Raw genomic sequence first — 19626 nt, 5'->3', positions numbered from 1 at the left:
GATCAGTTTACTTATTTATTTATTTCTACTTACGTACTTCTTTCTTTAATTAATTTATTTATTTACATTTGGTTACTGGGAAAGTTTGACTGGGTAAATCCCATTTTCAGCAGAGACACAGGAAGAAAATCTCCACATTACATACATTTGCACAGACAATTAGTATGAGCTTCTTAGGTATTTACAATCAAATAGGTGATCACCATGTTAAGTATACAATATAGTATTTATATCATGCTGAAATCACATAACATAAAGAGCAGCAAGCATTGTTGTACAGTTGTTGATAAAGTCACTTAGAAATTCTAATATACAGACAGAAGGTGAGGCATGGACATATTCATCTAAGACCTGTACACGGGAGATAAAGTGTGAGGATTTTATGATGCGTACTTGATATGGCTGAATAATGAGGGGAAATTAGTAATGCTGCTGGTGCAAAGGCAGGATTGCTTTGTTGACAGGTATGATTCCATTGGGATTTTATTTCAGAGTGGTACAAGCCCTCCCTTCCACCTTCCACCCTCATGTGGATTGCTTTGCTGCCCATACTCCCCTTTTGGTTAATATAAACTCTGCTGTCACACACCTGTGGGAAGAGGAAAAACAGCCTGCAAGAGAAAAGGCAGAAGCCTTACAAACTAATTTATCAGTCACATTCTAAGTATAGGAAACAAAGCCAGAGAAGCATGCTTTTGGGGAACCGGGGATGGGAAAATAGCTTCTGGCCAGGCAGAGTCTAACCACTTATAAAAAAAAAAAAAAAAAAAAAAAAAAAAACTAAGCAAGCTCCTTTGCACACATCATTTTGATAAATTCAGTTTCAGAAAGTGCAAATTACTATTAAATTCTAATTAGGAACATGGTAAATGAAACTATCCCTCTTAATACATAATGTTATTCTACGCAGTAAACAAATTAAATAGTGGATTAAAGGAAGTCTATTAGGTATTCTTTGAGAGAGAAAGAGCTCTCTTTCATCAGCCTATCCTTTTTATGCAGTCATAGAAGTGTAGTTCCTTCAAGCAGGTGTATAAGGTGTTTGTTTTCTAGTTGCGTACAAGGTCACATAACACTAGATCTTTCAGCTTTGAAAGTTAGCAAAGGTCCCCCTTCAGAACCCTGTAAGAAAGAGAAAAAAGAGAAAGTATTTTAAAATAGATTATATAGCATATTTATTATTTATTTATATATCTATGTATTTATTTATTTCATTTGTTTACCGGTATAGTCCATCTGGGCAGAAAGCTATCCTTTTCATTGGAGGCCCGGGGAGAAAAGATCCAGAATGACTACAACATTACATAAAGAACATAGTAAATAGAGATATACAAGTAATTACCAAGTGTACAAAATTTAAACAGGGTATCATTAATTAATAGCAGCAGCATGTAAAAAGCTGTTAAACATATATTGAAATGAACTTTGTAGAAAGGGAGACAAGTAGGAAATACAGAACTAGTATCACAAGGTGAGAGAGACTGTTTTAGGAGAGGCAGAAGTAAGAAGAGTGAGAGGTAGAGGATGAGGAAGCGATTCAGAACCAATAAATGAGGATATGCAGCTTGGAAAGAATAGGAGAAAGTAAGGGGCAGGACATTTCTCACCCAGGAGTTCTGCATGTACAAAACAAGGTATGATTAAGGTATCCCCAAAAGAGATAGTGTTTACTGTGCTTCTTAGAGTGATAGGAAGGGAGTTCCAAATTTTGTCCAGCAAAGAGAAGTACAAAGGATCACCAACTGAGATGTTAGCTTTTGTAACAGTTAACAACAGTTTGGCAGTGGATCTCAGCTGTCTACTTGGGTTATAAAGTTAGAGAATATTTTCAAACTAGGGCATTTGTCTGGATAACAGATGAATTTGTGGGAAGTGACTAGTTGGGAAGGTGTAAGGATAATGCCCTAGCCCTAACCACTGAAGTTTGTTTAAGGCCAGACAGTGATGTGTCCAATAACGAGGGCAGGCTGCAAATTTCACCACTTCACTATAGCACTGTTCCATGAGTGAGACCTGAGTGGATTATAGGTTAATTGAAAAGGGAGCAGCTTAAATTTGTGTAGGGATGAGAAGGGACTCAGCAATACTTTTTCTGACATTATCTATAAGGTATTGTTTGACTCTCTAAAGTGCACCTAGCTTGTGGTGGGTATTTTTAATGCGTGTTTTATGTGATGATCAAATTTTAAGATTTCATCAATATCAATAGTGACTCCTATAAGCTTAGTTTGACTTACTAGTTCTGTGTTGATGGTGTTAGAGGAAGTGATTTTTAAATTATTTTTGTGGTCAGTTGAATGCTTTGGAGTCAATAGGATCATTTTTTTTAGAGTTAGGAGCAGCTGTGTATCAGATAGCTTGGTCTCTATGGCGGAGAAGGACTCTTGGATGAGTCTTTTAATTTATCTGTGCTCCAGCATTATATAAACTTCTCAATTCCTGAGTTCCATTAATTTCACACTGTTGCGTATGTATTGTCCCCACAAATTCCAATTATTTCTATATTTGCTCCTTCACTAGATCTGCTTCCAGTTCTTTTACCTTCTTTACAATATTCAGTACTTCAGTTGCATTTTTTTAGCCAATAGCATTAAACTTAGTAAGGATTTACTATGTCTGGGCAATTCAGATCTAATATCCCAGCACAGAAGAATTATTTGCTTAAGTATTCTGTTGGAAATGTTTAAAATTTGCCAACTCATTGCATTCCCAAAACACATATTCCCAATTACCCCTCTCTTTCCTATCACATCTCCAGCATTTGCTATCTGCCTGAGGGAAAAATATTTGATATATGCTTTGGGTATAGAAATACCTATGTACCTATGTGAACACTTCCAAGCAGCAGTCCAAAGTCTTCTGGACTTTGTTGCATACTTGACAGGTGTAGAGATGTCCTTCCATTGTCACTTTGTACATTGTCTTTCCATTCTCTCTTCACAATCTTTTCTAATCTCTTTGATTGATTTTTATAGTTATCTTGCAATATTTTATATGCCTTACTAATTAACCTTTTACTTGTGTTATTTATATGAGATTTAATTGAGTAGCTCTAAAATATCCCTTCAAATCAGGTAATCCTAAACTGCCTTGTTCTTTGGGAAGAATCAGCTTATCCCACTAAACTCCTGTTCTCTTCCCCTCTCAAATAAATTTCATCAACTCGTTATTAATTATGGTCCACAAACATCTCTGTTTGATAAAAATATGTCTGACCTGTATATAAAACTAAAGGGACTAGAAACATATTCACTGCTTGCATCTTGCTATCCATATCTATAATCAGTTTCCAGTTTTTCGATTATTATATTATATCATCTTTTGTTTAGACTTTTCTAAATGTCCTTAGCTGCCATAATAGAATCCTTTTTTAACCCATGCACCTAAATACTTAATCTTATCATGCCCCATAAATAGGGGTATTTGCTGAAACAATTCATGTATGGGTACTTAGTTTACCAGTATAGCCTTTATTTTATTTTTATTTATTTCATACCCTATCTCAAAATATTCCACAGCACAAAAATACACTTTTCTGGATTTATTAAGTACAAAATAATATCATATGCAAATAAAGCTAACTTTTCCTGATTACCATGTAAATTATATCCTTGAATTTGTGAGTCCCTTATTTTCTTTGCTAATGGCTCTAAACATAAAGTAAATAACAAAGGGGAAAGGAGACACCTTGCCTTGTTCCTCTGTTCAAACACAACTTATCGAAGGGAAAACCTCTCACTTAAATTCCTGCCTCTGAGCATTCATAATTGCTCCTAATTAACCCTGTTAGTCTCTTAGGGAATGCAAATGCTACCATTGCCCTACTCAAAATCTTATCTGACCCTATAGCAAACCTTCTTTACATCAAGATCTACCAATAGCAGCATTTTATTACACTCTGCTTCCCTCTGTATCATCATTGTTCTATTCATGTTGTCAAATGTTTGTCTTCCCACACAAAATGACATTAATTAATCAGTTTTGGCAACATCTTTGCAATTCTTGGTGTAAACATAAACACTCTCTAATCACAGATTAAAATGGAAATGGATATATATGAAGCTGGGTCTGAAGGATCTTTACCCTAGTTGTGTAAATACAGTCACCACAGCTTTTTTCCAAGATGCTGGTACCCCCCTTTAAAATATTGTTAAACAAAACCTTCCAAATTGTTATCATTTTCTTCCATTCCAACATCTGAACATCCATAGAAATGCTGTCGTTCCAGGATACTTCCCGGAGGAGATGATTTGTTATATATTAACATTTGTATTTCATTTCTTTCTATCTTAGCTATTAATTGTTGAGCCATATCTTCCTTTAAACTTAGTATAAACAAATCTTTTATAAATATTTCCATTTATGTATTTTCTTTATTTTCACTTTTCACTGCTTTGGACAGATTATTATAAAAGATCTGAAATAAATCTAATACCATGGCAGGATTTTTAGTTATTTTTCTTATTAAAGATTCTCTGTGTTTGGCAACAACCCACTCTGCTGGTTGTTGCCCAAGTTGTTGATCTAAATGTTTTTGTGCTCTGGGGTTGTTAATGGCTGTTTAACAGCAACTTTTCTAACCTCATTCATATTATCCAAATACTACATGATTTTCTCTTTTGCACTTTGCAGTTACTCCTCTTCTTGTTCTGTGAGATGTCTATTATTCTGCAAAACTTTAACCTTTGCCAACTCTTCTTTGCCATCACCCATTGCTTTTTTCTGTATCTCTTATTTCTACCATTAACTCCATTTTCATTTTATCCTACGCATTAGCGATCCCTTCTGAAGAAATGTATATCTTCCATAATAACCTTCAAAGCACCCATTCCTTAAATTACTCTCTTTTTAACAGACAGGTATAAAAGTACAGTGTTTCATTTTTACTTCATTATCCTGCATCTCTTTCTTGGTTTTTTATTTGGGCATGGGCTGAAATAGTTATTGGATGCCTGTCAAACTTTCAATTAAATAAACATGCTCCTGTGAGATAGAATTTCTATCCAGTCTATCCCAGTTCTTGTACCTTAAGGAATAATATATACATTCTAAGTTACCTCTACCAAACTCATATTTTCCATACTAAATATCCCCACATATTTCTTCAGAAATCTACCCTTCTTTGGTATATTTTCCCTACCTGTCCCCACGATTCCTCCTTAATAGTGCATATCAGGTTCAAATCCTCACCCATAAATAATATCCCGTGCTGAAACAGGATTATTTCTCCAAAATTCTCTTAATCTGCACACAGTTTTAAGTGGAATATAAATGCATACCAGCATAATCCTCCTCCCATGCTAATAACACCTTACTGCTTAAAATCTGCCATTATCTTTTTCCTATTACTCTTCATTTCCTTTTCCCTGATATTCTGCTAAATGTCCCTCCTGAAATCCTTTCTTTGTCAAATATACATTCTCATTTCTATTCAAATGTGCCTCCTGCAACATTGTTATTTGAACCCTATGCCTTATAATATAATTCAATACTCTTTGCTTTTTTCTATACTTGTAAGGCCATTTCATGATGACATGGAAAGAGAGAGTAGCCATTATGACAGGAAGCTATTACTCCTAACTATTGTAAATAATAGGGCTTTTGAATGTATATTTCCAACTTTTAACTTACATGCAAACATTAATGTTTGGCAGACTGATCTTTCATGTAATTGCATCTTCAAACTTCCACTTGAACTTGCTACATTTTATAAGATTTTCTACTTCATTGAAAACACTAAAAAAGCTATACAGATTCCTTTTTAACTTAGAAAAAAGCACATATAACTATATTTTCAAAAAATGTTTAACCCCCACAAACAGGAAAAATTTCCCCAAGTTGATGGCTGCACACATGGCATTACCTATTCTAAAATTAAGTTTGCCCATGTTATAACCTGTCTTCCCTCTTACACCAATTGCTATCTGATCTTTTCTTAGTTGTAACCCCCTCCAAGATATAAAAATCAGTTTTCATGTTTTCTGCAAACATTCACTTTAAGCCCTAAGAAAAATGTTGACTGGCTACATTTAAATAAACACATTGTGCATTGTTATATTAAATGCATTAAAATATTAAAACTGCTGGGGAGGTGACTACTTGTACAACTTATTCACTTCCCACAGTTTAAAACTTCACTTGTTTTTCACTGAACTTACTGCCTATGTATCTTTAAGTGTTAATTATACTGTACCTTATACAATTCACTCAGCAGACAGTGCTTAGACCTTCCATGATTAATTGATTGTACCTGTAGATTTATTGTCTGCAGGAAAAGCAGTAATTAACACTGCATATGCATGAAATAATCTGTAAATTTCACTCAGAACACACTGCTAGCCTTTTCATGATTATTTACTTGTATTGTAAACTTCTTGTTTCCCACTGAAAGCCTTTACTAATGGAACAAATAGTGAATCACTTTACAGATACAAGAAAAAAATAGTAATGTTCATGCCTTTCATCATTTTGACTTATTATTTCAAGGTTATTTGCTGAATAAAACCCTATCTAATGCAAGGACATTCGTCTAGATATCCAAATTTATATAACAGCTGGGAAAATTATTTTAGTTCTACATATATTGTAAATCAATACACTTTTACATTCCCCCCAGCAGCCCAAAAGCACAAAATTACATTAACTTTAACTTGCTTAGTCTAATCTTTCTTAACCTTGTTGCAGTGTAAAGCCTTGAAAACTTACAATTAGTAAAAGGTACTTTCGTTGTTTATAATCTTTTCCATATAGAGCAGTTGCTGATAAGATGCCTTCACTTCACATTTCAAATAACTCAGAAAACACAAGACTACTTTATAATATAACATGCAATATACACGATTAATTTTTATACAAATATTAGTAAGAACAAAAAAAGTTTTACTTACAGTTACTTCTGCAGTCCATTCAGTGTCCTTCCTTTTAAACACTAATGATATAAACTGGGGTATATGCTTTGCAGTCCACCCGCCACTTTACCACAGCTGACAAAATGAAAGTCTTTCTTCAGTCACTTCTTGCACAGCCACCTTTCACATCTACTCTTATATTTAATAGGATAGATGCATTATAGCTTCCAACTTGTTCATTAATTTTACAATGCTACTGGTTTTCTTCTCTAATCCTCTCCATTTCTAAGCATCAGCCTCTGGTTCAAGTCCAAGGTACTCCTGGTTCTTCAATCAGCTCCTATGTGATTTTATGTCAGTTAAGCATATTCCATTGGAACTATAGAAAATGTTTCACTGGCAAAGTCTCTGTATGGACTTTTTTACTGTCAAAAGAATGAAAAGCAACATCCTCCTTTGCTTGTTGGATTATTGTTGGTTAAGTTGTTTTATTTCTTCATTAGTCAGTTCTGTATCCAAAAATGTATTTGATCCCTTAGAAAAAAAATTCTGATGAAAGCTGGATAGAGCAGATTGAATCTCACACCTGCCTTTCAACATTCCCAGATTGTTGAGATAAATTTACTTTTCTTCTGCGTGGTACACAGTGAATAATTCAATTTCCACAAATACCCTGCTGTCCATACTTTTTAATATTTATCCTTTCTTCCATAATTTTGCCATGGTCAAATCTTTTTTTCTGGTATGATTGCATCTTTACTAATATAGGTCTTGGTTACTTTCTTGTGGCAAGATGTGCCCTCTCAGTTAATAAATGCTGCTATGGAACACCAGTCAAGTTTTCTTATTTATTCTTTCTTAAAATGAATGCAGCATGTCCTTCCAGTTTCTCTGGTATAACAGAATATCTCAGGTTTTCTCTGAGTGCTTTCTCTCCCTCCTAACTGCTATTTTCGAAACAATCCTTCTTGTGAAGCTTTACGCTCAGGCGGACCTTTTTCATTTCAACCTATTTTTTTTTTCAGTTTTGTCAATTTATCTGAATAACTAGTTAAAGCTTTTTCTATTTTTCCATCCTTTTGTTATTTGACTTTATATATTCCTTCAGTATTTAACTTATTTTAAACACCTCTGAGTACACTTGATTTATTTTTCTTAAAAATAACCGGATGCTATCTCCTGTATCAAAGCTGAAACGTGAATTGCTTTTTGCTGAACATCTGTAAGATTCTTCTCAACCAGAGTATTTTGTTCTCTTTTCATAGTTGTTTTCTCTTACTTTCTCCAAATGTCTTATTTGCTTCCATCCATACAGTATAATTACTAGCCAGTAGCATATTCTCCCCCCAAATGAACAGTTGTAACTGATTTGCTTTCACAGTTGCAGTTTTCTTACTGGATGATCTCTGATGAACTAGTTGATCAGTATGCACACATCTTGGAAATCTCTGTTTCATTATCTTAGTGCCTTTGAGGGAGGGAAGAGTGCCAAAAAGCCTAATTAAGTGACATGTCTAAAACAACTTAAATAAAAAAGTGGACTTAGTCTGTAGGTCCATAATTTCAGTAAAAAAAATATGGTGCTTTAAACATAATGGTTTAAAGCTCCAAAATCCCTCTGGCAGAGGTAACTGCCACTAAGTCTTCCAACATACAACTTTCATGTCACACAAAAGGAGAACATGAGAATATTTCCATTATAACCACTTATGTCCCAGAAGGCAGCTGAATTTCAGTATGAGAATATTTCTGTTATAGCCATTTATATTCCAGAAGGGAACTGAGTTTCATTTTCAGAAAATGTTTGTCATAACCATTTATATCCCAGAAGAGAGCCACATTTCAACATGGCAATGTTTCTGCCATAACTATTTATATCCCAGCAGGGCAATAAATGTTATTATGAGAATATTTCTGTCATAGCCATTTATATCCCAGAAGGGAGACAAATATCATCATGAGAATATGTCTACCATAACAGAAGAAACTTTAGCGCAGGTTTGCCCCCTGTACTACTAATGGACAGATAGTGTCTCTTTTGGCTTTTCCTGGTTAGGGGGTCACCACAGCGAAACTCTGGTCTGTTCATGATTGGCAGTGGATTTTTACGGTGCCGAGTTGCCAGCCCGACGCCCGACCTTCAACGACGGCACGCCCATTCATGCTCGCACCTACCTGCATGTGTTTAGCATCACTCAACCGCTGGGAGGACATGCAGACTCCACACAGAAGGCGCTCCAGCTGAGAATCGAATGGTACTAATGGACAGATGCAGCTCCTAAATGCTGTATCCCTTACATGGGTCCCCTCAAATTATCTGTGGCATGATCCCAATTATTTTCATTAGGGGTAATGTATAATTATTGACCATGGGATGGTTAAGGCCAGTCTATAACCAAATGGGATAGGTTATTTTGAGCACAAAAAGGAAAACTGGTAAGGCTTAAAATGTCCAAGAGCAGCTAGCCTAGTACTCACCTATGAATACATGAACCTATAACCATTTGTATTGTGAAAGAGAGCTACATTTCATGTGGAAGGCCTGAGACAATTAATCCTACACAGGAAATGTTTAGTCGGTCTAGCTAAGTCAAAACCTTCTATCAGTTTGTTTAAAGCAGAGAAGGCTCAAGAAGAGGTGGGATGGTATAATGATTTAACTCTTTAAATCACAGATACAAGGTAAAGGGCTTGATTCTGACCTGTGGCCATTAGCTAGGCTTGTAATAGTCAGCAGACTATGAACCTAGAAGAGTAGGATAAAAGTTCAATGATATATAGGACACTAGAAGCAATTCTGGAAAGCAGCTGAATCAGGCAGGGAACAAGCACCAATCTCTGATCCAAGAAAAATTAATTCTGAAAAAGTGGATGGCTTATCAGTCACTGAAAGCATATATTATACACTTCAGAGATCCCTAAAGGAAGCAAAGAACCACTGAGAGATGCAAGGTCCTTTGATGAGTTTTATCTGACTGCAGTGCAGTAGAAGGTACTGGGCTCAAATGAGCTCATTTTACTATGGATCAAAAGACTTGAAACCAGCTACTTCGGGAGCCTCCAGTGGGGAGTAAGGATGACCCTGAGCCAGACTCTAACAGAATACTACTCAGGAGGGAACGGTGGAAATACACAGGTGATAATAAAACCTTGTATGCTGCAGTCCTTCCAGTTCAAATGAATGGATGAACAGCAAGAGGGACCATGTTTTCACAATATGCAAATAGATTAAATGCTGGTTACTCAATGAGTAGAAAAGGAGTTTTATGTCACCAAGGTTAATGTATATTATAATGAAGATGTTCAGTCAGTAGGTCAAAGCATCTGTTAGGGAATTTGCCATCACTGGCACGTGCAGTCAGCTGATATCCATTCTGTTTTCTGAAAGGCTTTGTCACAGAAAGTGATCACCTTAATAGCCATCTGCACCACAATAGCCCTCTGTTCAAATACCAGTTGACAGAGATTTCTGTCTTGACCATGAATGGTCTCGTAAATGGAATGTTACTAGGACATGGAGAGCTAAAAGAATAGCTGTCGATTCTACAGCATTTATGCAGATGACTCCATACAGCAGGTCCTGATTCCCAACTAAACGGGCTTCCTGTTGAGGAGGTATCTATCATGAAGGTCTGCTTTGGGCTCAATAGAAGAAAGAGAGCTTCAACCAGCAGACCATGGACTAGATATCCACAGGGCTTGATAAAAAGATCAGACAGCAGAAGCATGAAGAAACGCAGATAACTGCTATGTAGCAATAAACAGCAATATATTGAAGAACTTGTATATTCCACTGGGCCACAAATGCTGTGAAAATGGACCTTTCTGTCAGGCCCACTCAGTGCAGCTAAGAGTGAATCTGCACTCTGCATTGTATTGAAACCCATTCAGCAAAGGCATGAGTGTTCTGCATCTGATCCAAGGAATGAGAGAGTCTGCCTTCTTAAGAATCCAAACAATCTTCTTTGAACTGAAATATATGTGATAGGTAAAGAGCAGGCTTCCCTAAAACAATAGAGAGGCCTAGGAACTATGGCAGCCTCATGGAGAGTTTTGATTCCAAAAGAATAAGAGAGGATTCTGTTATCAGTCAAACAACAAAGTAAATGAACCTAACAGAATCCTGTGTTGAAGGATGCTGCCAGAATCTATAGGGATTGGCTAAATACATTTAGGGCTGGTAAGAGACCGAAGCAATACATGTGTAACTGAAGGTGCATATTCACAATGTAGGTGTGAATAACCCTGCTGTAACCCCAGAGAGCCAAGAAGCACCAATAGGCATCCATAATTTCTTTGTAATATTGCATCTATTCCTCAGACTGGGTGGGAAATTTGCCTGGACAATGATCAATGTGGATTTTAACTAGCTGATAAATTGGTTAAATTTATTCAGATTGATGAAATACCTGAAATCAAAGTTCTTCTCAGAGACTAGGAATAGACAGATAGTTGTCATTCTCAGCTCTACCTCTGGGGCAATGCTATATGTGATTTCACGTAGTAGGACATGAGCCTGTGTCAGAAACTTCCATGGGACTATGTGATCATACAATGAGGAACTGAGAAGGGCTGTTCTTTGTAACTCTAGCAGGCTGCCAGAGTTGATGGAGAATGCCATTCCCATACAGGAATGGTAATGACATCGCAGCTGCCTGCAAATAGGGTAAATCAGACTCTCACTTTGTTCAGATCACATATCAGCAACAAAGCTGAATTTATAAGCAAAATACATGGCCAAAGTCATTTTTTTTTTTCACAAGAGAAAAAGTACCAGTGTCGAAAGGAGAGAAATATACAGACAAAAGGATTATCCACAATTAAGAAGAAAAAGAATTACAAGTCCTAAGTGAACAGAGGCTGCCAGGACCAAAGGGTATACACTCAAAGATTATCAAAGCTTTACCTGTGTTAACTGGAATCACTGTAGTCTGACATATTTCAGTAGTTTTTAAATTGTGAAATATAACTCAAACCTATAATAAAAGAAAAAAAGCTTGTGAAAGAGATTGGGGTATAATGTAATGATTAAAATGTTTACCTCACAAACACAAGGTACAGGTGATGGATTCTCACTATTGAAAGGGAAGTTGGCTAGGGTTAAAATGGTTAACAAGACCAGCTAGTCTAGTACTTACCTATGAACTTGTTTCCAATTTATAGAAGGGTTGGGGATTGGCATAATGGCTAAGGTGTTTACCACAGAGACCCAAGGTACAGGGTTTGCTTCTCACCTATGAAGGGAAATTGACTATGCTTAAAATAGTTTGAAAGGACAGCTAGCCTAATACATACCTAGGAAGCTTTCACTCCTTCTTACTGATACATATATATATATATATATATATATATATATATATATATATATATATATATATATATATATATATATATAAGAATATGACAGTAAGCTTCCTCAAGCCCAGTACAACCAGCTTGATACCTTCTGAAGAATCAGGTACAACAGTCTAAAGTGTCACTACTTTGCAGGTTCTGATTCAGATATACTCAATACAAATTAGATCCAAGACTGGTCTTTACTGATCCCCTTCTACGAAACAAAGATGACTCCGGAATAATAATCTATAGAACTTTTTCTATTTCATTTTTTTGTTAGCATTATTTATTTATTTTTGATTATTCTCAAAGAGAATTGCTCAATGGATTTTGCTCTTCAGGAGGAAAAACTGTACCCTATTTTTGACAGCATATACCCATTCACTCCTATGACTGGTTTACTTCTCTTACTGTGACTACAGGTAGGTATCTTGGAGACGATCATGTGTGTGTGTGTGTGTGTCTGTAAGGACATGAATGTAACTGCACGTGAATGTGTGCATATTTCTAGGGGCATGAATGTTGCTTTGTGTGTGTGTGTGTGTGTGTGTGTGTGTGTGTGTGTGTGTGTGTATGTGTTTGTAGGTTTGCCTGGTTGCCCTACAGAAAGTAAATATAGGGAAGCCATGTGTGTGTGTGTGTGTGTGTGTGTGTGTGTGTGTGTGTGTGTGTGTGTGTGTGTGTGTGTGTGTGTGTGTATTTGTAGGTTTGCCTGGTTGCCCTACAGAAAGTAAATAGAGGGAAGCCATGTGTTTGTGTATATGTGTGTGTGTGTGTGTGTGTGTGTGTGTGCGCTCCTGTCTGGGAGTGTATGTGAGTTTGCATGGAGTCTGTATGTGTGTGCATGCATGTTGTTAGGTGCCTGTGCCATTGCAGTGCTGGACTGGTAGGATAAACACTAGTGTGGTTAGGTCTGACTGTACAGAGCAATGCTAATTACGCGATTCTCGGAGCAGCATTATTGTGTCTCTGAATCACAGATTATCACTGTTGTGCTGATGGGCAGTTCTGTATTGCACAATTAGCACTGGGGAAGGTTATCTTTCTGACTCCCATTCTATAAGTAGCAGGGGCGTGGGGGCCAGGCCATAACTCTTGTGATGCAGGGGAGTAATGCTCCACTGAAAAAAATGCTTGGAATTTTTGCAGAGATTTGTGATTTTTGCTATTTCACCTGCCGCTTGCTTTTTTGGGAATATTAGTAAATGTTTTTGCAGGAAAGTAAGCCATCTGCATCACTATAGTAGTGGTTGCAGCCCCCACACCCACATACTTCAGTATTGCAACTCCATACCTATACAATTGTTTTGGGCGTTTCACGTATAATTTAAACAGGCCATGTTATACAGCAACAATTTTGGTCAGTTTATTTTACTTAATTTATTTATTTATCTATCTATCTTATTTTGTTAACCAGGCAGAACGCTAGTCCAGATGGACCACTTTCTGGTTCAGCACAGGTGTACAAACTTAAAAAGGCAAAAAAATTGAATTTATTATTCAATAAGCTAATTATTTCACAATTAGGAATAAATAATTTAATTTGCAAAGCTATATAAGCATTACGCAACCAATGACTGTTCATGAATCCCACCCATTGTGTTGTGTTATTTTGGCTCTTTAATTTATTTGGTACAAGTATAGTTATTTAGTTGTTGTTTTATTTTTCATGAACTTCATAGTTGTCGATCTGTACTGCTGTTTTTCTTCAGAGTTAATGTTGGTGGTCTTGATTAACTAACATGAATCTGTGCAGAAGCCTTACATGCCATTAAAGCTGTGCACACACACACACAAATAATCCTGCCAATGATCTTTCCATGGAATATTAGGCATGAGTATATCTGCTGTATCACAGATGTGCCTGCCACCAACCACGCACATCTTGTCTTGGCCCAGCAGTTGCATCCCCCAATCACACGTCCTGCTTAGATAACATTGCAAAGGCCAGGCATATCACCAGTATTCCAGGTTTTTGTGGTTATAACACACCCCTGTACTAATCTGGATGTAAGCATGACAAAATACTTAAAATTCTAGGAAATATTAGAAGAAATGATATTAATAGTCTCCCTTTGTTGATGATTCTCACAACACAGAAGTTAAATGTCAGCTTATCTTGCAATGCACATTTCAGAGACACTTTGTCTCTGGACTGAAATAATCACAGTTGCCCCTGCTCAACACACTTCTGTGTACCTTGCATAATGACGTCATAAATCCCACTATCTATCCATTTGTAGAATAATGGCCGGGAACTAAATGTCTGTTAGAATTAACTGCTTATTAGTCAAGCTACTTTCTTAATAATCAGTCTCAATGGAACAATAAGCATAATACTTAAATTTATTTACAGTGGATTGCATAACCTTGACATGAGTAGAATGGACATGAACGAAAGTGTATTACTTTATTTCATAGCCTGTGTATCTGGAATAACTTTTTCCTTATTAATATTTTTACTTAATATTATTTAGTTCTGCTGGCCTGTAACTATAATTTTTGCTCAGAAGTTTGACAACATTTGTTTAGTACAGGAACTGAACGCAGGATAGGCTAGGCCTATATGGCATGCAAAGTAAGAGATATACAGAAGGAAAGGAGAGATTCACTGTGGAAGGTACTATAACATTACACTGTCAGTCTGCTATGTCAACACAGATAATTTCCTATGAGTAGTGGTATTAACGTTATAACATTATTGTTATAGGAATACAGAATGGAAAAGTTTGGCTTGGGCCTCTTGTGACAGTAAAGTAAGGATATTCTGTAGGTTTTAATGAATTTCCTGGAATTTATGGGATGAAACAGAAAATTCTTTACATATTTCAGATAAATTTTGTTGAAAGCATGTCATTGCCTCCCCTTTAAGTACTTTGCCAAGTTACGGCTGGAATGTTCTGGCTTTTCAAAAGAACCTGCCTCCACTGATTGATGTCTCATCAGATTCAGTGTATGCGGCATTCATATTTGCATAATGCATGCACTATTTTCTTTGGCAGAGTATTTTTAGCATATAGTGAATTAAGGAGTAGTGGTTGTATTGTGGGGAAGGATTTGCATCACTGGGCATCGGAGTCCTTGTTTGAAGGCAGTTTGGTTGAAAACAATATGGTTTCATTTTCTTTTGTGAAAAAAAAGTTGCAAGGAAAGAGAATTTTATTTCTTCAAATGGTACACGTAATGAAATGCCATTTGGTTGATTGTAGCTGCTGTGGTTCTTGTACCAGTCAGTAATTTTACTGTTAGAGCTGGTGTCTATGGTGAGGTTAGGACTCAAATTTTGTTTTTAGTTACCTTTCAAGTTAATGTTATGGTTAAGTTTAAAATAAGATTTGGGTTAGAAAATAGAAACGGTCACAGTACGAGTGAAAGCACGAACCAGCATATATACGAAAACCATCAAACTCTATTTATTTTGAAGCGCTTTTCGTGTGCTCAATGAACACACTTCAGTCTGATAAAGTGTGTTCATTGAGCACACGAAAAGCGCTTAAAATAAATAGAGATTGATGTTTTTTATATATACGCTGGTTCGTGTTTTCACTCGTACTGTGACCGTTTCTATTTTCATTCTTAGTTTGTTTTCATCGTTTTGGTTCTAAGATTTGGGTTAGGACATGGGTTAGATTTAGATTTAGGCTGGAGCTGCGGTTGGGTTTAGATTTAAGATAAGTGTTAAGATTAAGATTATAAGGTTATGTGATGTGTTCTGTCTTATTGATGTGAGCCTAAGGGGCTTTGAATAGCATAAAAATAACTGTGGATAAACAAGTGTGCTCTTCTTCTATCTCACACCCAGTATGTAGGTGAACACTAACACAATGAAAAAATGTTGATGACAGCCTTGCGACCATACACAAACCAATGCACAGAACAATATTTGGAAAAGTACACAGCATGCTGATATGCATAGTTGCCAGATGCTCCACAGACAAAAGTCAAAACAGAGCATAGCATCATCTGCCAACACAAGGAGGAATGCTGTGTAGCAGCCAATAGTACAGAAGCACAATTACACACAGGGCCAACAAAACACCCTAAGGAATTAAAGGCACATATGCCTATTCAGCAATGCAACATGATGCAAACTCCAGGCAAAGTATGTCTGCAGCTCTCCCATACGTATGTGATAACACAGGGGTATGTACTGAATAGTGCACAGCCAGAGAAACAGAGGGAGAAAACGAAACATATACTGGAAGGATACCCTTCCATTTTGAAAATACTCAGAATGGCAGGCAATATCTGATCCGTGAGGGTAAACGTTATGAGATACACTCCAGCCATACAATAACCACACCATTACAGCAGGGGAGGAGCTCCTGAAAAGCACAGCTCACCAACATGTGCAAAAACCAAAAGACACTCCAATATTCATTGGCAGGTAGTGTATGAGGGATAGAAAAGGTACATCATATGGTCTATCTTCACAGATTCTCTAGAACATCTTCTCCACAACCCACATCAATGTAGCAAAATGCCTGCTTTCCACATAATCCCAGAAGAAGAACATTGCTTGTAGACATCAGAAAGCTAGGGATAACACAATACCATAGCCAGCTACCCTGGGGCATGCATTAGCAGAGCACACATAGCCAGAGTGCAGCCCTTGTCATACTGTGAAAAATCCCTGACATTGAGCATGACTGCTTCCTGGTGCTGATGACCACCTGTGCCATCCTGACAGTTGTATATTCCAGCGACATTGTGTTATGTAATGGAACCTCTCCAACAGTGCGCCATCTAGTGGCTAGGTAGGAATTTCAGGCACGAATAAGTAGCACTTTTTACTCTACTGTCTAATAGGTAGGAAGTCCATGGTCACCTACAGCCACAGGTGGTGTCTCCTAGAGGAACTGATCAGCAGCAATGGTAGCTGTCTATTGCCAACATAAATCCTGACTAATTTTGAAAAGGCTGCTTTATGGGCACTGCAATGCCAAAACTTAGATGCCACCACAAAGGGCTGATTTTTTTTTCTATCTGAGGTAAATAATGCAATGGCAAAAAACAGAAACAGTACCTCACAGTGGACTATGGAAATTATCCTTGGCTGGCCTTTCACCTAATACTGCTGCCTCTTTTATTTTCCTGCCATCTGATGACATCCAGAATGCTCTTGATAAAATTGATGCCATAACACCACACAAGGCAAAGGGAATTTTTGAATTTATACCGAAGAATTATGAAAAGAGGCATGTGAGAAGTTAAGATAAGAGAACAAGCTGTGCTAAACATACCCACGTTTGCTCCTCATTTAGTAGTGGAGCATCTATAACCTGGTGGATCTGGACCTTCCCTGACCCAGAATCAAGAGGAAGACTGACACAGGAACGTCAGAGTACTGCTCTGATGTCCAACAGTGACCTTACAATGGTATTGGCCTCTTTAGAAAATGTAGTGAGATACAACAAGGAAGGAGCCTCAGGCTGCTGCAGAAGATGTGATGCTCGTGTCAGGGAATGTTGGCTATATAGATGGTCCAGCCAGTTTGGAAGGTGAGCATTATTTGGAAGGTGAGCATTATTAAAAGGGTGGCTACTTTAAGATGTATGGGATTAAGCATCTTCTGGTGTCCTTGACTGCTTGCTGTCAAGGGTTGCTCTCATAATTACTTTTCATTGATTAAGGCAGAAATGTCAGGATACATCATCAGTATAATCAAATTGGTAACTTTAATTTATAACAACATGCCATCACAACACAAACAATGCTAATGCTTATGCATCTCACACTCAACTGCCCAGGTATCAGGAAAATGAAATACATTAGGAGAAGGTAAATTCTTAAAAGGGCAATGAGTATGTACATTACATTACATATATATATATATATATATATATATATATATATATATATATATATATATATATATATATATATGGATCTAGGACTTTTGATCAAAAGATCAAAAGTCCGAATCCATTATCACAGAACATATTTTACCGTAAGTGCTTTCACTGAAAAAGCGCTTACGGTAAAGTATGTTTAAAAAAAAAAAAAAAACAACATTAAACCTATTTTTATGCAGGGGGGCAAGCCCCCCTGCACCCCCCACACCCTTACTTTAATATTCTCACTCTGAGGTCACACTACGGTTGGGAAAAGGGAATTTTACCTGATCTGCACCATAGTATGACCGGCACAACAAGAATACTTATATAAAAGTGCTGCTTCAGTGAACAGCACTTTTGGTTAAGTATGCTCGGTGATTTCTGCTTCAGTGGAAAGTGCATTCAGGGTCTATATGGATCCCATATATATATATATATATATATATATATATATATATATAGGTTTACTATCATATAACCGACGGTCACATACCTGGCAGTCCATTGATCGTCAGTTGTAATGTCGAAAGGAAACAATTCTGCACTCCAAACATTCCGAAAAAGAAAAAACGCCATGCACTAACATTCGAACTACTGAACATCGCACATGTGAATATGCCATTCACCGATGACGACAATGATGTTGCGACGGTGATCTCTGAGTCGCAGGGAAAACGTTGTACATATAGTGCGGAAGTAAAAGACAACACGATTACAGAGTCACCGATAATGCGGAGTGTAATTGAGAGTGAATATATCGCTGCAGAGTTGGATTTCCTAACAGGAAAGTATCCGTAATTTGCGACAGCAAGGACTTTACGTTACAAGTTTGGACTGGTGAGTAAACCTGTCATATGAGTACGTAGTAGTCTAACATATATAAATATATATATATATATATATAGATATATATGTACAACAGTATGTTATATAATGTCAGTACAGCTAATATCGTACAATAGCATATGTATACATATCGCTGTAAGTGTTACATGATGATTTCAATATAAGTTATACAACTAGTGATATATTGTTGATATAAACAGTGGGAAACCCTATTCGGTAATGTGTTGAACAATTCTAAATACATGGTAATGATATACGGAGTTGTTGATTATTGCAGTCAGTATTTTCTAGTGTCAGAACACACATGTAAATTGTTATAGAATGTGCTGTAATAACAGTGCGGATAGTCATGTGCAAGGTACTTATACAGTATTAAGACACTTCCATTGGTTATAAGCATGAAGTCATGAATTGCCTGAATCCTTCATAAAGTAGTCGTTTATAGGTATAGAATTGTAGACTGCAGTATTGAAAAGAATACAGGTGGATGCTGCTTACCTGCGTAGAAATACATTATAGTTGCATAGTATGGAACGTACCTTATACTAACATGTTTTAGTTTGTAGGATACATGTACTGCTGTAGGTGTCAAGTATGACAGTGTTATCAATATTATTTTTAAAAGTAAACAGTGTATGGAGTGCACCTTACCATGTCTCTACATGTAAGACATGACTGTACTTAGCAATGCGTTGTACAACCTATGTCATGGTTTGTATCTGTGTAAAGTCGTATACATAGACATGATACAAGGCTTG

The sequence above is a fragment of the Protopterus annectens genome, chromosome 4.part0, assembly GCF_019279795.1.
Source record: "Protopterus annectens isolate FY-2018-M chromosome 4.part0, PAN1.0, whole genome shotgun sequence".
In the NCBI taxonomy this organism is placed as follows: domain Eukaryota; kingdom Metazoa; phylum Chordata; order Ceratodontiformes; family Protopteridae; genus Protopterus; species Protopterus annectens.
This window is presented reverse-complemented; position numbering follows the sequence as displayed.